This window comes from Callorhinchus milii, unplaced genomic scaffold (genome assembly GCF_018977255.1).
Source record: "Callorhinchus milii isolate IMCB2004 unplaced genomic scaffold, IMCB_Cmil_1.0 Scaffold1, whole genome shotgun sequence".
NCBI classification, from domain to species: domain Eukaryota; kingdom Metazoa; phylum Chordata; class Chondrichthyes; order Chimaeriformes; family Callorhinchidae; genus Callorhinchus; species Callorhinchus milii.
The window spans coordinates 82328200-82350232 of record NW_024704742.1 but is presented as its reverse complement, the minus strand read 5'-3'; the positions used below and the strand labels follow the sequence as shown (position 1 = coordinate 82350232).

The window sequence follows — 22033 nt, the reverse complement described above, 5'->3', positions numbered from 1 at the left end:
TAATAATAATAATAATGCTTGCATTTGATAAAGTGACGTATCACGTTGTTGAGACTTCTCAAAGCGCTTCACAAAATAAACTGTAAAGTATATTTTGTGGGCGAAATGTAGGGAATCGGGTGCCTCGTGGCTCTGCAGAAGCAGGGTTGCACTGTAGGTGGAGCTTCTGTTGGTGGCAGCACTGCCAGATACATACACACACAGAACAGAATAGACCCAGCATTAATTGATCATGAATTTTTGAGCACAGAATTAAACTGGTGCTGAAAATGAATCACCTAACCTATTCTCTTTGTGTTCTTCTCTATACTGCAATCCTGTCTTGCACTCTGCATGAACTTGGTTGGGGGAGGATTTATAACAAGCACAACAGCAAAGAAAGGGTTGAGAGAGAGTAAGCATCGGGCCAGAGAATGATCCCACCAGTCTTTGTGCTGCTGACAGAAAAGCAATGAAGAACACACCTACTTCTATGTATTCATGCCTTAAATTACCTTTCAGATTGGGTGGAATAACCAATAACCTGTTTATAGGTTAAGTATCCAGAATAACCTGGATACTTTGTTGACTCGATCCATGAGTGGGACACTACTGTGCACAATCGGCTGCTGTGTTTCACCCACACAATATACAGTCAATTCACTTTACAGTACATTCTGTGAAGCGTTTTGAGACACCTTGAAGATGTAATAAGGCATTATATCAAATGCAAGAATTATTGTAAGATGTTTCAATGAGATTTGGTGTCATCGTTCCTCCCAAGTACAACAAAATATCCCTTCTTTACCCAAGCTTTAACACAGAGGCAATCAGTCAGTGTTAATTGTGTTGTATTCTAAGGTTACATTCCTCGTGGCTATAAGTACAAGGTAATTGTGTGCCATTCTAATAATTGGCAACTAAATTAGCTTTAATCTCTGTTCTAGGAATTTCACATGCAATAGTCTTATGTTTCAAAGCTCTGGCATTACTTTGTGAAGATTAGCTACAAGCATTAATACAAACTTGTTTTGTAATATCACTGCTCTTTAGCTGTCAAGATCAAGAATCTGCAGCAAAGTCTAATAATATAAAGTGTAGACAGATGGTATCATTCATAATAAGCCTTGCACTCAGTTTGTTCTGTTGCACAAGCATTAATCTCAGTCTACGACAGCAAGGTGCTGTAATGAGAAAGTTTATTTTCAGTACTGAGTTTCCACTGTAGCTTCGAGCGCCGGAACATTTCTCCTTGGTGTGTTCCTGTTCTAACTGAACCCATCCATCTTTCTTCATTGAAATGAATGAGAATTCACTTCAGCCCAGTGCACTTTCTGCAATGTACCATTTGCCTGGCTCCCTAGTAGGCTTACTGGTTGCCGTCTGCTCTATGTTAAATTCTATACTGCATTTCCCTTACATCATGGCTTTTCCTCTGCATCTGGAGCCTATGGGAGAGGGCGGATTCCTGCTACCACTTTTTATGACCACATGTGGGCTACGGACTGAGCCTGTTAAACAAATCAGGGGTCTATTTTTCACGTTACTGGCTTGTAGCAAGCACAGAGCTTCATCAGAGGCGGGAGAGGTCTTCAGTCACAAAACTGAAGTCGCAATTCACGAGATAAGCATGGCTCTGGAGTTTCATTGCTTGCAGTTGGGATTTGTTTTGGTCAGCGACATGTCTGACATGTGCAGAAACCCGTCAGATGCAGATAAACAAATCCTACCAGTAGCTTCGTAGAAGCTCTATGCTTAAGAGTATCCAAATCCAGCTAATAGTTACAGATATGTATGTCACCTACACATGGAAATCCCTGTATCTGGAAGTGTCTCCCAGAGGCCTGGCAGACAATCCTTCAGATTAATTGATAATTCACTTTAAGGCTGTCTGTGGGCTTTGGCTGTGCGAATACAACCGTTACACTTCGGAACATCCTCCTGATGTGAAAGGCGCTGTATAAATGTAATTCTTTCTTGCTGTTGCTGCTACTGTTGCTGCTTCTGCCTACGAAAGACAGTTACAACAACAACAACAACAACAAGATACCATTTATAAAGCGCCTTTCACGTCAGGAGGACGTCCCAAGGCGCTGCACAGTTGGGTCATGACCCGAGCAGCGGGGAAATGGTCAGGGTGAGGGGAGGGAAGGGAGGGAGAGAGGAGGGGGGAAATGGTCAGGGTGAGGGGAGGGAAGGGAGGGAGCGAGGAGGGGGAAGCGAGTCGAGAGGGGAGCTGAAGGCACGGTCAAAGAGAAAGGTTTTGAGACTGACCTTGAAGGAGGAAAGGGAGGAGGCGGCGAAGGCACTGGGGGATAGAGTTCCAGAGCCTGGGGGCTGAGAGGCTGAAGGCCCGACCACCGATGGTAGGGCGGTTGGGGCGGGGGACGTGGAGCAGACCGGAGCCAGAGGAACGGAGGGTACGGGCAGATAGGTAGGGAGATAGTAGGTTGGAGAGGTAGGAGGGAGCGAGGCCGTGAATGGCCTTGTAGGTGAGGATGAGGATCTTGAAATCAATCCTCTGGGGGATGGGGAGCCAGTGGAGGCGAGCGAGGGTGGGAGTGATGTGGTCCCGAAGCCTGGTGCGGGACAGTACACGAGCTGCAGAGTTCTGAATGACCTGCAGCTTGTGGAGGGAGGTGCCGGGAAGGCCGGCGAGGAGAGAGTTCCCATAGTCCAGCCTTGAGGTGACAAAGGCGTGAACCAGGGTTTCAGCAGCGTGAGGGGTGAGGTAGTGCCGTAGTCTGGCGATGTTCCGGAGTTACTACATATGGTAATTTTTTTCATGTAAAGCACTTTCAGAACATTTTAACATTATTGCTGCTATAAAAATTCAAGAACATTTGATTATAAGTGATGTGTAAAGTGTTCTACTGCAGATAATTTTAACGAGGTAAAGGTTGTTCCCATTAAGAAAGTAACAGTTTTGAACCATCTATAAAATGTGCCTTAATCTGCTGATACTCCTAGAATATTTCTTCCTTGCTGTTGTCACGTTTTGATCATTTCATGTTTCAAATGACAGTGCCATTATTATTTTAGTGCATTTACCATTTCTTGAAATCCCTTGGGTACCAGAATATTATTGAGGTGAATGGAACATTTATTATGCATATGTAAATGCAGTCTAATTGTGCTCAGTTGCCTAAGCAGCAAACAGATACATACTGGAAATCCATCATATGTGAGATGGCTGAAATCAGCTACAACAACAACAACAACTTCGATTTATATAGTGCACTCCACGCCGGACAGCGTCTCAGAGTCTCACAGTAACGGATTCTGGGACCGAGCCGGGGGAGGGGGAAGAAGGTGACCAAAGATGCGGTTGAAAAGAAAGGTCTTGGAGAAAGCTCCAACCAGATACTCCAACGCAATAACAAAAGAGGGTTATATTCTTGTGATAGTTTGCCAGAACAAGATGCAGGTAAACATATCCTACCAGGAGCTATATAGAAACTATTTGCTGAACAATTCAAGCCCTCTTGTGAGTTAAATCCTGTGAACATATGTTTACTAAAATGTGCTATCCTTTTACAAAGCCATGTTCTATGTAGATGTAATGCCCATAAAAAAATAAAGTGGTAAAAATAGTGAGGTTTTAATACATTAAAAAAACAGTATGTTTGGTGGATGAAGGTACAGCTTACAGATTGTTTCAGAGTGTGGATTCATAGAATCATAGAATCATAGAATTATACAGCACAGAAGGAGGCCATTCGGTCTGTTGCGTCTGTGCCGGCTCTTTGAAAAGAGCTATACAATTCAATCCCACTCCCCCGCTCTCTCCCTATAGCTCTGCAAACTTGTTCACCCCAAATAATTATCTTATTCTCTCTTAAAAGTTGTTATCGAATCGGCTTCCACCACCCTTTCAGGCAATGCATTCAGATCCGAATAACTCGCTGTGTGAAAAAAATTCTCCTCTGTTTCTTTTAACAACTATTTTAAATCGGGGTCCTTAGGTTACCGATCCACCCACCAGTGGAAATACTTTCTTCTTGTTCACTCTATCGAATCCCCTCATCATTTTGAAAATTTCTATTATGTCTCCTCTTAATCTTCTCAGCTCCATGGAGAATAACCCTAGCTTTCCTATCCTCTCCTGATAACTGAAGTCCCTCATTCCTGGTACCATCCTGGTAAATCTCTTTTGCACCCTCTCCATTGCCTTGACATCTTTCCTAAATGTGGTGCCCAGAACTGAACACAGTACTCTCGCTGAGGTCTAACCAGTGTTTTAAAAAGGTTCATCATAACTTCCTGACTTTTGTATTCCATCCCCTATTTATAAAGCCTAGTATCCCGTATGCTTTTTTAACAGCTTTATCTCCCTGTCCTGCCATCTTCAAAGGTTTACTTATATGACCCCCAGGTCTCTCTGTTCCTTCATCCCTTTAAGATTGTACCATCAGCTTATATTACCTCTCCTCATTCTTCCTCCCAAAATGCATTCACTTCGCATTTTTCCACATTAAACTTCATCTGTCACGTGTCTGCCCATTTTACAAGTCTGTCTGTGTCCATTTGCAGTCTGCTACTATGCTCCTCATTGTTTACTACTTTTCCCAGCTTAGTATCATCTGCAAACTTGGAAATTGTACTCCATGTACACAAGTCCAGGTCATCTATATAGATCAAAAACAGCAGTGGTCCCAATACTGACCCCTGTGGAGCACCACTGCACACTTCACTCCAGGGTTAGCTGGTCTCAGCAATGGGTTTGTGTGAGGCTAAACTGGCTTCTTTCTAAACCTCCACTGACAGCCCCTTAAGTGAAGTGGAGAGAACTTCATGTTACAGACCAGGAACTCTCTAGTTCGAATCCTGGTCCAGAAAGCATTAAAGTATTTAAGAGGAAACATGAGGCAAACATGAGAGAAATGGAATAGAACAATATAAGAGAGGGGAAAAGGAGGGGTGGAGGCTCATGCGGAGTATAAGCATCAACACAGACTCAGTGGACCGAATTGCCTATTTCCATGCTGTAACTTTCTACATCTATTCTGAAACTTGCTAGGGATGATGCACCTGGTCCCTCTACAGTGCACGCGTGTGGCAGCTGGGTGAGGAGAGAGCTGAGCTCGGCTATGATGTCCTTTGTCGTTCAGTGGCCTGTTGTTACACGCTGTGTGACTATTCTCCTTGGGGAAGGGGTAGGTAAGCGGTGTCTCCTTGGAGCTCAACTGGTTCCAAGGTGACATACCTGATGGAATGTAGGAATCGAACCAGCCCTCTGTGACAATCCTGGTAGTCCATTTTCTGATCCCGGCAGTTATTCGGGACTTGCAAGGGTAGGCCAACCACTGGGGGCAGGGAGTCATCTCACTCAGTTCCTGTTAACTCTGCAAGCCAAAGCCCTACCGGGTAGGATTGTCCTTCCTGGACAAGCGTCGGGAAAGCTTGCCGGACAGCAATATCAATGGCAAGTTATGAGGTTTTTGCTGGTTAGATTCTACCCCAACACACACTCTGGGTGTCCGCAATCCTTGGCTCTTGCCAATTTGCGCCTAATACTTTCAGGAATTAGGTAAGCAGGAAGCGTGCCTCTAGGGAGAGAGTGCGCTTTCCATTCCAACAAGCTATGTCTGACATTTCAATGTGTAGGTAGGATGCATGGAAATCTCAATTTGGTTTGGATACTCTTTTGCATACTGATGGGTGTCCAAAAAAAAATTACTCACTGTCAAGGTGCAAGTATGAATGTATGGTCACTTTGGACAGGATACCAGAGAGCAACCAGTGACAGTGGATCTTCATTCCTCACCAGCCAGCTCCACAAGGTTGCAGAGCTGACTGGCAAGAAGAAGTAGAAACCAGAAAGCATCAAGACATTTAAGAGGAAACTTGATACAAACATGAGGGAGAAGGGAACAGAGGACATAAGCAAGGATTAGAAGGGGTGAAGGCTCATGTGGAATATAATTGCTGGGAAATGTGGCAGCTGCGTGAGGAGAGAGTTGTGTTGTTCTATACAATTCTCAGTCTGTTAGAAAGAATCTTATTTTATTTTGCTTCACATGCCTTCAGCCACTATGCCTCTAAACTTTGGAACTCCTCGCCTCAATCCCTCCACCTCACTCCTTCTTTTTCCATTTTTAATTTCCACCTTAAGACCTACCTTTTCAACTGAACTTATGACCACCTCCCCCTCCCCTTCATTCTTGCTCGGCATCCAACCCTGCCACTGTACCGCGCTTAGATGTTATCCTGTGTGAAGGACGCTATATAGGAACATAGGAACAAGAGAAGGCCATTCAGCTCCTCGAGCCTGTTCTGCCATTCAATTAGATCATGGCTGATCTGTGCCTCAACATAGGGGTTTAAAAAAATAGTAATACATGTTGTTGTTGTTGTACTTCAGAAAGACGGTGAGTGAAAAGGTGACAGTCAAAAAGGCAGGAGGAACCATTGAAAGTTTGATCCAGAATTCTATGCAGTAAATGGTTTCCTCCAGCCAGATTCTGTTGTCACAGAACCTTGAACCAAATGCTACCTGTTAATTTGGACAATAATATGGATCATGTGGAGCATCAATCAACCAAACATGAGAAGTGATGAGCAGACTGGCTTCAGTGCTGCCAAGTCAATGCTGGATCTATTTTATTCCTCTTGAATAATATGAGCATGGGCAGGATCAAGTATGCACTGTCCTCTCTTCTTGCACCCTGTACAACATGTGACATTTTCCGCAGATCTACCATGTAATAATGATAATCATCCTTGGATTTGATATAGCGTCTTTCAGACGTCTCAAAGTTCTTCACAGAATATACTGTAATGTGAATTGACTGTAGTTTGTGGGAGAAATGAGGCCACCAATTACATTTAATTAATTTAATTACAATTACATGTACAGATAGGGCTGGAAATGGAAATCCATTTTTATTCATTCTGACTTTTGTCGGATGACATGGTTGCTAATTTTGTTTTAATTTTTACTGACTTTTAATCCATTTTTTTCTCGCCTTAGCCTTCTGGAATTACAAAAAAATGATTTTAAATTGTGGGACACAAGTTTATTGCTTGTATCCCACTCCTCTGCCCCCCTCTCCCACTTAGTTAACGCAGGCATATTGTATGCCCTTCGTTCCCCGTACCACAATCAGTGGCCGAGTTTTCAGTCACTATGCCTCTAACCTCCAGAACTCCCTGCCACTATCCCTCTACCTTGCCCCATCTCTATTAATATTTAAATCGATTTCTAAACCTAGTTGAGTTTGGCCTTCTTCATTCAGACCGATCTTGTGACTCAGACGGCGCCTATGGTCACCTCCCTCTCCTTCATCTCCCTTGCTCAGCATCCAATCCTGCCACTATAAACTGCACTAAGATGTTATCCAACATGAAAGGAGATGCATAAATGCAAGTTTCTGTTTTTTGTGTTGGATTGAAAATCATACCAAACACAGATGAGTATAATAGTAATATATAGCGCCTTATCATGTCTTCTAGATGTCTTAAAGCGCTTCACAGAGTATACTGTGAAGTGAATTGATTGTACGTTTTGTGGGCGAAATGCAGAAGCCATTGTGCACAGCAGTGTCCCACAAACAGTTGTGGATGAAGTGACCAAGCTATTAATTTTTTTTGGAAGGGATTTTTATCCCAGGAAAAGCAATCCGCCAATCGACTAACAACCGGATTCCTACTTACTGCTAGGTGAATAGAGGGGTGCAGAGTAAGGAAACATAGCAATGTTTACTGATTTTTATTGAACCTAGACAAGCCTGTGTATAGATTTCTCTGTATAACAAAATTCTGTACACATTTCTAACCTAGTTTTCTCAGGATCTGCATTGATGAGCTGGGGAGTGTTCCAGGAGAGTTAAGATTCCAGCAAGGCTAGGAGCAACTTGAGTCATAGCAGCTATATAAATGCCATAGGTGAAATGTCTGGAATTCTGCCTCCTGTCTAATATACACTTCCCAAGAAATTGTCACTCATTTGATTTACATTTCCTCTGAATCATTCAAAGTTAATTTTACAGGCATGAAGTCAAAACCTCATTCCTGGTCATGACCATATATCCACATATACAAATGAAAAAAAACAAGGATTATTATTTATAATTTTTTTTTACCTGCTTTGGCATTGACACAAAGTGTGCTACATAGTACAGAGATCAAGGAACTTAAATTATGCTGTATATTCTGATCATTTACTGAAATTTGAAACAGGCACTTTTTGGATTACATAAAATGGCCCAACAGAAAGACAAGCAATAGAAGGTACAAATGATTCTCAAGATGTTGCCAGTGTTAAAACTAAAGTTACCGGACTGAAATGTCAGTCAAAGTAAATTACTTAGTTTGACTGACACTGCACTGTCAGCACCCAGATATTTGCATTGTTGAGGAGCTAACAAATCTCTTCTGCTTCCCACAACCATTTGCCACTCTCAAAATAGTTCTGTGTTCCTGAATCAGAGCTCACACATATTCTGAGGTGTCTCTCTCACACATCCGCTCCATTCTGTTCCAACACAGCCAGGATCACGTCACAGGATGGCACGAGTTGGGGGGAGCAAGGATTTTAGAAAACCATCTGGTACTTTGGTGATCTAAGGTATATCCTTAATTCCAGGGAATGACAGGATTACATTTACACAATATTTTCCACCACATTGTTCACCCGGTAATAAAGTTATGGTTGAAAAGTAAGTGTGGATATTGAAGCACTTCTCTGTTTACATCAGTAATAATAGGTGTGGTTAAGGCACTTGACTGACACATGAGCATAACATAAAAATGGTGTGAACTTGGCATTCAGGGTGATGAGTATTTTAGGAGAGACTCCGTGTGAATAAATAGAGAAACTGATTAACAAAAGAGAGTATGTCCCTTGATTCTTAATAACATTAACAGCATACAAGCAGCATATCCCCTTGAGGATATTTTGTTTTGTTCAGTTGATTTCATAGAAACCCGACTGAAACTTCACTTCCACTTCAGTGCCAGAAAAGTAAGTTAGAAATAATATATTTGCATATTTGTAGTGCCTTGCCAAATGTCTCAAAAGGGCTTCAATGCAAATGCAAAACTGTTAAGCTCGGTGATTATTGTCTGTGGGAAATTTTAAATACTTTATGCACTTACATGTTCAAAATGCAAGATTTTGCAAAAAAATGTGCATCACGCCAATTGGCGGGAACTCCACACTGGCCACATCCTGAATGATCACAGCAGAGCAAGGTGTCAGCCTGGCTCAGTTGCTAGCACTCTCTGAGTCAGAAAATCATGGATTCAAGCCCCATGATGAGCCATTGAACTCATATTGATATTTCAATATAGTGATAGAGGTTCTCTGCATTGTTGAAGGTGCCATCCTTCAAATTAGGCATTAAACTTCCTTGTTCAGGGGTAATAATCCCTTAAAAAATATTTAGTCACTCAATCCACGATTGTCTGGGACACTGCTGTGCACAATTGGCTGCCACGTTTCCCCCAGAAAATATACAGTCAATTCACTTTACAGTATATTCTGTGAAGCACTTTGAGATGCCTCGAGACTTGATAAGGCACTATATCAAATGCAAGGATTATTATTATTTTAGACATCCCACAGCACTATTCAAAAGAGAAGGGAGTTTCTCCCAGTGTTTTATCTAACAATCACTCAGATACAACAGATCATTCACTCCAGAACTGTTTGTGTGATATTGCTCTGTGTAAATTGACTGCCACATTCACCCAGAGAATACACAGTAACCACACTTTACAGTAAACCCTGTGAAGCGCTTTGAGATGTGATAAGAGACGAGCAACTTCAGGTTGGAGAATGGGTCAGGAATAATCACATCAATTACTTGCAGAAGTTTCTAGTTGCAAACCGACATATAACAAATACTACATATTTGACTGGATTATTTACTCTATCTTAGACATATGTCACTAATACTAAACTTCAGTCACATGTCAATATGGAAACACCAATATTTTGTAATATCAATTAGTGGAGGAGCTTAGTCATTAAGAAGAGCTAATTTACTACAGATTTGTAACACGATGCTTTTCTGAAAGATTAATTCAAAGAAAATAAAACATTGATGAAACTGATTCAAAGCAACATCACATTTTATTGAATTTCCTAATATCAGCGCGTTTATTACATTCAGCTCTCTCGGGTTTCGCACGTCTGGGCATTATTATTTGGATTTAGCTCAGATAGATGTGGAGTAAAAATAAAGAAGACAATATCTGAATAAGAACAGACATGCACTGCGTTAGGACAGCATTTCCCTTCATCTTTCCCTCTCCACATTGCACACTCAATTTACTCTGAGGCAAGATTGGGAATATTGATCAATTAATTTCTGACTGACCCTGCAGAGAATAACTTAGTAATTAACACAGAAATGTTTTTTCTTAAGCACAAAATGAGAACCATCTTCACAAACAGCAAAACAGAATGTCTCAACATCCGTAAGGGTGATTGTTGTATACTAATATTTGCAGTTGCAAAATTATTAGCTCATGAAGTCTAAACAAGCTGATACAAGATATTACTTCCTATTCACAAAGCAAGTTTGCGAAGAGACATAAATATTCCAACTCAGTACAGTATTCTAAGTATCAGACCATACACCACAATAGGCATAATAAACCTTGCATTTAGTGTAGCGTGTTTCATGTTGGGTGGATGTCTCAAAGAATATTACAGGATATACTGAGCAGACAGATTGTCTCTGCGTTGAGATCGATAAGCACCAAGCTGTGCACATTGTACAGTGCATCCCTGCCTATTGAGTTCTGTTTAGTCAAGACTCAGCTTGAATGATCGTGTTATGTCCTTTTTAACCCACTTAAAGATCTGTTTTGGATGATCTACTCTGTGATGTACAACAAGTTAACTGTTGGGTGGGTTGGTGTTTTCTGAGCAGAAGGCTTATGGGATTTCAGATCATCTAGAGCCAAACAGAAAATGAAAGGAGCTGAAGCAGTGCCTCGAGAAAGACATTGTGAGTTTCTATTACATTCAAAATGCTATTGCTGTAATTGAAAGCTTAGTGCCTGTTGCCAAAGAAATTATACCAAGAAATTATACATTTCTTGGTACATTTATACATTTTTTGGTAGCAGGAAAAGGCTTCCTAGCTAATAATGAATAATAACCCTTGGATTTGAAATAGCACCTCACCATGTTGTTGAGATGTTTCAGAGCGCTTCACGGGATATATTGCAAAATGTAGTGATTGTGTATTTTGTGGGCAACACAACAACCAATTTGCACAGCAATGTCTCACAATCAGCCATGAAGTTAGTGATCAATTTTATTTGGGGGATTGTTGGCCAGACCACCAGGAGAAACTCCTTTCTCTTTACGAACGGTGTCATGGGATCTTTAACATCCACCTGAACAGGGAAATGGGACATCAGCTTAATATCTCCACCAAACGACAGCATAGTGCTCTTCAGATAGGTTAAGGTCTCAGAGCACTTTCCATTGGTGGGATTGGACACCGAGCAAGGGAGAAGGGGGAGGTGACCATAGGCATGATTGAAGAGGTAGATCTTATGGTGGGATTTAAAGATAGATACAGAAAAGGCAAGGCAGAGAGATTCAGGCAGGGAGTTCCAGGTGACAATTCCAACAATGCAGTGTTCCCCTAAGCACTATGCTGGAGCCTGAGTCTGAACTGTGAGCTCAAAGTCTCGAAATTACTGCTGGTCGGTCAGCTTCAACATTAAGGTCACCTCCCCGCTTTCTCTCCCCCTGTCAGACTCTGCCATTGTGAAGCACTCTGGGACTCCAGGCTGCGTGAAGGGCTCTATATAAATGCAAGTTGTTGTTGTTATTGCTTGTGGAATTGAATCAGTGTCTCAGGAGAGGAGGAAAAGAAGAAATGAAAAGGAAAATCATTTTGATCTCTGTAGGGAGTCAGAACGTGTGACCACAGTGATGGGAAAGGAATGCACAGCCAACCTATGATTAGTCACCACTGCTGTCTTCCAATGTCCTGAAAACTGTTATTTGCTCCTAAGTGTTTGATTTTAAACCACATTTCACACCTCCTTGTAAAAGGCTTGATCTTTAGAATGATTTACTCATCAGTGGTCTTCACCATCTTGTTCAACTCACAATCTGCAAAAAACTGTCCTTTCCTCACTTACAACCTGATGCCTCCAACTGATACAGGAAACAGGATGAAATATAATTAAAGCCTCCCAGGCTTCAATATACTGAGAGCAGCACTTTGGTCTGAATTGGAGAATTGTAGAGTTTGTCAACTTAAATGATAATTAATCTTATGATTTTGTAAATCTTACCTTAGCACGAAGGTGTGTTTCCTTCCTCCTGCGGGACACTCTGCATAAACCTGAGTGCTCCTTTGACAATTTATTCTGACCACTGAAAAATTTGAAAGGGCTTGCCCCTTTAAGAAGCTCTTTGGGTGTTTGTCAACCTTATCCAGCATTGTCAAGCGCTATGAAATGTTATCCTGGCATCAAAGATGCTTACATATGAACGTAAATAATAATCCTTGCATTTGATATCAATCTGCCAATCAACTAACAACCGGGTCCTACTTACTGCTAGGTAAACAGAGGTGGGTGGAGTGAGGAAACTTGCCCAATGTTTCGCCCTGCCCGGGATTCAAACCTAGGCTCTGTCACTTACGAGGCGAGTGCGCTAACCATTAAAATACAATACACCACAAATTGTATTTTATTGTTTTAATACACAGATCCCATATCTTTATTAGCCAAATTGTCGCTCCCTTCAGGAGGCCGGGAGTACGTCACACAAACCGCAGGAATCTCAGTCTGAAAATGTGGTGGACAGTACTCTGAAGTTGAGATACCTCAGGTCGATGGAATTTGTTATGAAATAAATCGCAATACACCTCAATAATCCCTTGTCCCTAAGATTTAAAATTTGCTCTTCCAAAACAATAAGCAACATTCAAATGTATTCCTATTCTCTCAGCAAACAGTGCATGTTGCCGTGGCTCAGTCCAGCTGAGTGGTGCTTCTGAGCGACCCACTGTAAAACAGCTGTTTTCTTTGTTTCACTTGCTACCAATGGAACACATGACAAGAGTGCTGTCCAGTTGTGTCATTGTGAGAGGTGCTCAGAGCAACACTCAAAGTTAGGGCTAAAACTAAGACAGACAAAGAGAGAGAGAGACACACACACACACAGACACACACATACACTCACAGACAGAAAGAGACACAGACACAGAGAGAGACACACACACTCAAAGACTCACACTCACAGAGTTACACACATTCTCAGAGAGAGTCACACACATACACTCACAGGCATACACTCACAGACACAGAGAGAGACATACACAGACATGCATACGCATACTGACAGAAGAGAGAGAGACGTACAGACACATTCACACAGAGACACTCATAAACACACACAAACGCACATAAAGGAGAGACACACACAGAGATACTCACAAACACATAATTACAGAAGAGAGAGAGAATCAGAGAGAGAATTAGACAATCTCAACAGTGGTGCTTGGGAGTGGAGTGAAGCCTATTTGCCACTCACGGCGTGCTGTGCATGCATGTCCTGAACCGCTCCACCCTCAGTAGCATTGAGTAAACAGTCGGCAGCAGCGCACAGAGGCCCAGGCGCCAAAATCTTTTTAGAGTTTTTAGCAGAAGGAGCTGTTTATAGCTGATTCCGTGGAAAAATTGCAGCTGCACTTTTCTATAGGCCCAGCTCATAAATCTACCTTTGCACAATTGCAAATGAGTTTCACGTAGACGGGAATATCAGTCACTTCCAAATTTATATTGGTTTTCAATTCTCAACTTTCAGTGCATCAAACACTAGGTCCGTAACTGTGTAATGGTTTACAGCACACTTGCTGTCTCACTTCATCAAGAAGATTCTTGAGCGGGTGAGTGGGATTGAATTGGAGAGCTCTTTCCAAATAGTTGGCACAGATACAATGGGCCAAATGGCCTCCTTCTGTGCTGTATAATTCTATGATTCTATGAAGATGCAGTGATATGATCCACAATCAAGTTACACGTAGAATACCAATGATTTCAACTGTGGGCTTCACAGGTTTGGAATATGATCCGATTAAAACTCCATTGGAATTCTTGAAGGTTCGCAGACATACCGCTTCAATAGTGAATAGAAAGAATGTTACTTTTACAAGGGTTCTTTGAGAAAAAAAATAGATTTTCTTTCATTATATGCAATAGACTATACACATATTTATATAGCACTTTTCATGTCCTATTAACAAAGCCCTTAATATTCAGCAAGCATGTGACCTGGGGGTGGGACCTCAGGGGAGTGGAGAAGGGAAAGATGATCAAAAGCTGCAGTCAAAGAAGTATGTTTTGAGACACAACTTGAACGAGGGTTTGCAGCAAGCGAGTCAGAGGGATGGAGTGTTAGAGAATGGAGGCAGAATGGCTGAAGGTCTGCCTGTCAATGGGGGCAAACAGGGCTGGGAACACAAAGCAGGCTGGTATTTGTGCTATTTTGAACAGAAAGCATCAGGTACTCACTGGATTGACCTAATTTGTAATTTGCAAAATAATCAACTGAAGCGCTATGTTCATAATTTCCATTCTGCCATTGCCTGTGCGGCATCAACCTACGTAGGTTGTGAATTATTTTACACTTGTATTCAAGTAGCTTCTGGGGAACAGATGCTTTGAGCAAATATTGCTGTTTGATCGCATTGAGTTTCATGTGAATTTCTGTTTCCCTAGGAGTAAGTAGGAACCTGCTTGTTAGTCAATTGGCAGATTGCTTTCTGGGGGAAATAATCTTTACAAAAAAAGTTTGGTCAGTCAACCAATGACTGTTTGTGGGCCACTGCTGTGTGCAATTGGCTGCCGTGTTTTGCCCACAAAATACAGTCAATTCACTTTATAGTGTATTCTGTGAAGCGCTTCGAAATGTCTCAATGAAGGGATAAGGCTCTATATCAAATGGAAGGATTATTATTGTATTAATTTGCTTCACGTGCACTGAAAAAATATCCCAAAGTAAAAGCATCATTGTCAATGAGTGACTTATGTTCCCGATGTATTTAACCACTGATATAATGAAACTTCTTCCGAAGCAAAAATCAGTTGATGCAGCTTTAAATAATCTTGAATATTGGCACAACATTGTCGCAGCTCCAGTTATCTATTTCTGTATAATTCAGTAACATATAATTAAAACTAATAGGTTCTACAGAATTCTGGCAACAAAAAAACAAGTTTTTTCCTTCTCTCTTCCTCTCCATTCGGTATTATCATCTCACAACTGTAGCGAGGCACCCTCTGCAAATGTGCTAATTAGAATACGCCAGCAGCATTTTGTCGAGCTGTTGCTTGTAGATTGCTGAAGTGTTAACTGCGCACCAGTTTGCTGCATTTGCAGGAAACATAGAAGAATAAGAGAACCCCCAAGTGATTGTTGGAAATGCATCAGAGATGTCCAAAATAGTGCACCTGGCCCCAGACTTGTGCCTATTCTTGAGGTTCAAGTTATGTGTATTGTAGTTTTAATTTGCAGGTCAAACAAAACTGCAACAGAAACACAATAATCTCCTATACATTTTATTTTGCTTTTATCCCAAATAATTTGCAGTTCTAAACACACAAAGATGCAGAAACAGTAAATAAATAATAGTTGCTGGAATACAAAGTATGAGATAACTGTAATCCAATCCTGGGTTTATACCACTGGCTCATTCCCGGCCTAATTCAAGATCCGCACCCTCGTTGCAAATCTCTCTATGGCCTTGTCCTATTGCTACCTCTTATATTATAACAATAAACATTGCATTTCATACAGCACTTTTCATGTAAAGAGAACATCTCGATGACTTCACAGGATATACTATGAAGTGTGGTGACTGTGTATTTTGTAGACAAACATGTTTATTTGGGGGATTGTTGACCAGGACACCAGGAAAAACTCCCCTCCTTTTTCGAATAGTGACAACAGTCTTTAACGCCCACAAGAACAGGCACAGACAAGAGCTTGGTTTAAAGTCTCAAGAAAAATGACACCTCTGACATGAAGTGCATCCTCAGCACTGCATTGGAACGTCTGCCTAGATTGACTTTAAATTGTTGAAATGGGGCTTTGACACACAACCTTCTGCCTCAGAGGAAAAAGTGCCATCAACTGAGCTAGGATGACACCATGTTACCAAAATGGGAGAAATTTGCTGCAAAAATGGGTAGTAAATCATCTACATGTCATTAATGTTCAAATACTGTATTCTTGCTGTTTGATTGAGAACCAAATTTGTGCTAAACTTCCACATTGCTAAAAGTTGCTTTGATATAGTTATCCATTTGAAATGAAGCCAGCATTTCCATTAAAGGACCTCAAAGTAATATCTATGCCCTGTGGTTTGAAGAGAAGTGACAAATAACATTGTTCATAGTTCTGCTGAGAGGAAATTAAACCCTGGCTGTTTAATATTATTATGAGGCTTGATTGTGTCCTTTAATTGTTCATTTTCTATTCATAAATTGGCTGCTGCATTCGCCTACAAAGGTTCACAGTCACTACATTTTACCGTGAATCTTGTGAAATACTTTCAGACATCTTTCTGACGTGAAAGGCACTGTATCATATGGAATGATTAATTATTATTATCATTATTAATAATAGTTTGCCTAACTTCAGCTTCATGAGAATGCGTACCCTGATATGTTTTACTTCAGAATGTGATAGAAGACTACTACTTACTTTCTGTTACACACAATCTAGCCTCTATCTACTAGCAGGATGGAAATTCAAAGCAGAGAAATCCTAATGGGAATTCCCATTAAAGGCCAACATCACCAAAGGCAATGGGTGCAATATTCCATACAATTGATAACCAGGTGAGTGCAGTGACGTTCTGCCATCATTCTCATCACCCCTGATCTCAGGAAAAAGATAAAATCCACATTACTCCATCCTTCATGCCCTATAATTTAATTATTTGGTTAAATCAATTCCCCCTTTCATTACTGACACAATCTGTTTCTGCCAAGGCATCTCCTTGAGCACTCCATTCATAGATTCACTAGTTTCAGTGATTCAGATCCAATCTTAATGCCTCAATGCACCAGTGCCATTTGACGAAATGAAAGAATTGGTTTCACCATATAGCAGAGAGACTGCCACGTGATGTCTTGAAACATATTATTTTGAGAGTGGGTTATTTTAGGCTGATTGCAAAGAAACAATATTCTTTACGCTAACATTTTATAAAGTTGGAATTGATTTTGTGTTTTAACAATCTATATAAAATAGACCTTACTCTCCCTTTTTTATCTGATATTTGCAACTTTAGTATACCCCTTTTAGAGTCAGCTCATATTTTTATGTACTGAACATTGGGTTGTACAATTAACAGATTCAAGTTAGAAGTACTTATATTGTGGCTGAACTGTGTTCCTGGAACATATCTTGACCTATTTTTTTGAATACTTATAAGAAACTTATATTTTATGTTTATTATCACTATGACTTAACATTTGTGGAGTCCTATAGCTTAGTAGTGAGAGCACTTGCCTCGCAAGCGAGAGGACCTGGGTTCGATTCCCAGCAGGGCCACAGATGCTGCCTGATCTGCTGAACGTTCGCAGCGACTTCTGTTTTTGTTTCAGATTTCCAGCATCTGCATTATTTTGTGTTTTGTTTTACTATATGCTGTTGTAGCTCTCAGCAATACAAAATGACATTTCACTGTTATTTTCAGAAAAGTTGCTCAATTTAAAGACACCAGGTCTAAGGAGTTACATCTTTTGCTGCACGTTTGCTCACTTAATAGCACCATCACTCCCACTCCCAAAATATCCATTCACCAAAAATGTAATTAAAAACTTTGACAATTGTTGAAATCATTTCTAAAAGTTGTCTCTTGCCGAGTGCAAAAAACTTATATTATGGAATTTCATAAAGTGAAATAAATAAATCTTTGATTTATTTCAGATAATATTTCTGTAACTTTTGTAAAACTGACAGCAAACATGACAACAGATAAAATAAGAGAGTCTGAATGAAAAGCTCCCTTTTCCTCTTTGCCCCACATTATTCTTAATAATATTATTATTATTATTATATTATATATATTAATCATTCTTAAGCCACATTTATCAATTAGGGTTTAATATTCTTCATTGTATTTTTCCTCGAATCAAAAAATAAATTCTCACCCATTGTTTTAATATTATAGTATATTCAGAGTCTAAGCTAACATACATCATCATTACTTTCTATAATGCCAATGTTGTATGCGGATTTATCCAATCATTTCAAGTGTCAGGCTGCCTGGAATTGGCTGGGTTTTGAACTAAAGCCCTTTGAAAAAAAAAACTGCACAGGAAAATATAGCCCATCTCAACTGCAAGTCAAATGTCAAGTTCCGTTTCAATACAAATACAGGCATTGTACCTTAGAACAGTGAAAGTATACAGCAATCTCTAGCATTATAATATTTCACAGATATCAATCCTGGGGTGCATTTTAATAACTTTTTAGTCATTCATTTGACTCATTGAGTGTCCAATATGTTATTGTATCTCCCAGTAGTATGAGATGACACACCACTAAATAGTATCTGTAGTGAGGTGTCAATGTAAAGACAATTTCTTCAAGATAGAGAATATCCATGTTGGAAGGAGTTTCCTTGCACAATAAAAAGTGAATTGTTTGCAGAGGGCAACTTGGAATGGTGATTATTTCAATAAGTATTTGCAGAAATAAATGACATGGTTAATATTTTTTAAAAATCAACTTTGGTTGTGGTCATGTAGATCACAGATGGTCTTTTCCAGACTCTAACACTGGCATGTGCCATGGGTTGTTAAATGCTGAAAGACAATAATGGACAGGGTTTGACCTACCAGAAGATGAAGCTTTTCATTGCTAACTCGGGTGCCAGTTTCCTGTTGGTAATTCATGCACTCTTGTAACAGTCTAGCTTACGTTTTGGTTGGAGGTCAGTTCTGGTTTCCTCCTGAAAGAGAGAAAACCATTTGTTTCATGAATATTCACAGTTAGTCATTCAAAGGATTACAGTGGGTCAAATACAACAGTAAGTTAGGATATGGAACGCTCTGCTGGGAGCAGTGGCTAAAGTAGAATCCATATTGGTTTTCAAAAAGGGAATTCGATAAATAACTAAAAAGGAACTACGGGGAGATGGGGAAAGGGCAGGTAAATTGGACTGAAAGGTTTGCTTTTTAAAAAAACTAGCATAGATACAATGGGCTGAATAGCGTTCTTTTGTGCTGGGTTTTATTATAGTTTAATGGTTCTAAAACTGCTTTCAGTCAGTCACTGGCTGTTTGTAATTGCCCAGATGATACCTCAGTGTTCATATCAAAACAGTGTTGTGAAAGTAAGACGTCATTTGCTATAACAGTGCACATCTTTGGCTGTCACCTTTGGCAGCAATATCCATGTTCAATCCTGCAGAACAGACCAGTTATATGATTTGCTGTGCGCTGGAAAAGGGTAGCCTCGAGGCTGATCAAAATCCACAGTCCCACCGTGTGCGATCAAGGCTGCAGGCAAAGAACAAAAAGCTCATCTTATTATTTGCGGGTCAAACTTTGAGTTGGCACAGCAGAGTTCCAATGCTCCCACCAACACTACTTAGAGTGTTTAATTCTGTCAGTAAGATTAAGTAGCTGGAAGCAACATCATGTTCTCTCATTGTTTTCCTGCTTTGTGTTGTTACCAGTACTAACGTTGTAGTGTTATACGCTGCAGTGTGAACATGTCATGAGTGATAGAATCATGGACCGTTACAGTATGGAGATAGATCAGTCGGCTCTTCAGTTGGTGTTTTTCTCCACAGGATCCATCCAGCCTAATCTCACTCATTTCCTCATTCCCAATTTATACTCTTTTCAACAATCAAATAACTCCCTCTTGAAATAAGTCATGGACTCTCCTTTAAAATAAGAGAACTGCACTTGTTAATCACACTCCCCAAGTGAATATTTTTTTCTAACATCCCCTTTAATTCCTCCCCAAACCTCCTCCATGATAATCTTCAATTTATGCCCTCTTGCTACTGCATCTTTTAACAGCCGAACCCATATCTTGACTAGGCTCTCACTCCTAATGTGATGTAACAAATAATAAGATCACGAGAAATTTGGATGAAGGAAGGCCCTTCGGCCTATTTGATCTCATCCTTCCAGAACACCAACCGTACATCTTTCTATGTGATAATTATTCCATCAGCAAAAGTTTCATTCTATCTGGTCAATTCTTTGTTCACAGGTTCGAGATGAGAGATTATAACATCAAGAATTCCAAAATAATAAAAAGGGGTCCTGTCTTTTAATATAGCATCTCATCACATTGTCAAAACATCTTAAACTGATGCATTTTGCATCTGAGCCTGGACATCTCAAAGCTGTTCACAGGTATATTGTAAAGTAGAATGATTGTGTTTGTGGGTGAATGCGGGCAACTAATTTGCGCACAGCAATTTCCCACAAACAGCCATGGAGTAAGTGACAAATTTTGCTTTGGAGATGGTTGTCCAAGATACTGGGAGAAACTTCCTTGTCTTTTTGAATTGTGCCATGGGATCTTTAACAATAACAACAAAATTCACTTGGATAGTACCTTTCGGGAGGACATCCCAAGGCACTGGACAATCAGTGTTTCAGACCTGAGCTGGGGGTCAGGATTGGGGAGGATGGAGGGTAGGGGAGGGAAGGAGGGTGACCGAAAGCATCGTTGAAGAGTAGGGTCTTGAGACGGTTATTGAAGGAGCAAGGGAGGGGACGAGGCGGAGGGACTGCAGGGTAGATTTCCAGAGGGTGGAGGCAAAATGGCTGAACTGTATCATTTGTTTGATGGAAAGCCAGTGGAGTCGAGTGAGGATGGGGAGTGATAGGGTTGCTGAGCCTGTTGCGGGAGAGGACACTGGCTGCAGTGGATAATCTGCAACCTGTGGAGGGAGGAGTTGGGGAGGCTGACAAGCAGGGAGTTTGCGTAGTTGAGCCTGAATGTTACGAATGGGTGTATGAGGGTCTCGGCGGCCTGAAGTGTGAGGCAGTGGTGGAGCTGCATGCGGAAGTCGGGGAAGGCAGTGCTGATCATGGCACGGATGTGGGGTAGAAAGGACAGTTAAGGGTTGAACAAGAACCCAAGGTTCCAGACTGGCTTAGTAAGGTGGAGTGTGCATCCATGGTTGGTGGTGCTATCGGTGCCTGAGATGTGGAGACGCTGACGGGAGCCAATCTGGAGAGCCTCGGTCTTGTTGACGTTCAACTTTAGAAAGTTAGCTCTCATCCAGGAATTGATGTCTCTACAGACATTCTGGGGCAGAGAGATAGAGTTGTGTGTCATCCGCATACATGTGGAAGTTGACCACATGTCTGCAGATGATGTTACCAAGAGGGAGCTTATAGATATTGAAGAGAAGGGACCAAAGACAGAGCCCTGAGGAACGCTGCATGTGTTGGTGCAGGGGCTAGAGGAGAAACCATTTTTGGAGAAGAAGTGGAGATGGTGTGAGAGGTAGGATCTGAAATAATCAAGGACAGAACTATGAAGGTTTAGGGGAGAGGTGGTGGAGGAGGATAGAGTGGTCAAAGGTATCGAAGGCAGCAGAGAAGTCAAGAAGGATGAGAAGGCAGAGGGAGCCCTGGTCGCAGGTGGATTTAACGATCACGAGGCACACAGAAACTTGGTTTAATGTCTCATCCAAAGGATGACACTTATTACAATGCAGAACAACTCTATAGTTGCATTGGAATGTCAGATTAGACTACATAAATTCCAGGTTTCCAAATTTGTGTCATTGTATGAGACTGTTTTGTGAGTTGACTCTGTTGCTGTAGAATCTTCCCCCTTCAATGTAAATCTCCATGTCTAGCATTGCTGTTTCAGACAGCTTTGCAATTTAAATACAGATTATTTCTGCTCGGTTTCCAAAGTAACCTTAACACTAGCTGTCTTGAAAATCTCCTTACTGTCCTACATAATTAGTAAATTACAACCTTCGTCCCCACTAATTTATTTGAATGCTATACTTTTAATACAGATTGCAAACGCAAATGGCAAAATTAAAATTAAACTAAATATAACCCTGAC

The 22033-nt window shown here is 40.9% G+C and overlaps 1 long non-coding RNA gene across 1 annotated transcript in view; it reads right to left on the bottom strand.

Moving 5' to 3' along the window:
- The window catches only part of LOC121849785, a 211549-nt gene extending 192630 nt beyond the window's left edge, over positions 1-18919 (bottom strand). Inside the window, exon 1 of the long non-coding RNA XR_006085344.1 lies at positions 18817-18919. This is a non-coding gene — a long non-coding RNA (uncharacterized LOC121849785). The remainder of the gene's footprint in view (positions 1-18816) is intronic.
- Positions 18920-22033: the final 3114 nt, after the last annotated feature.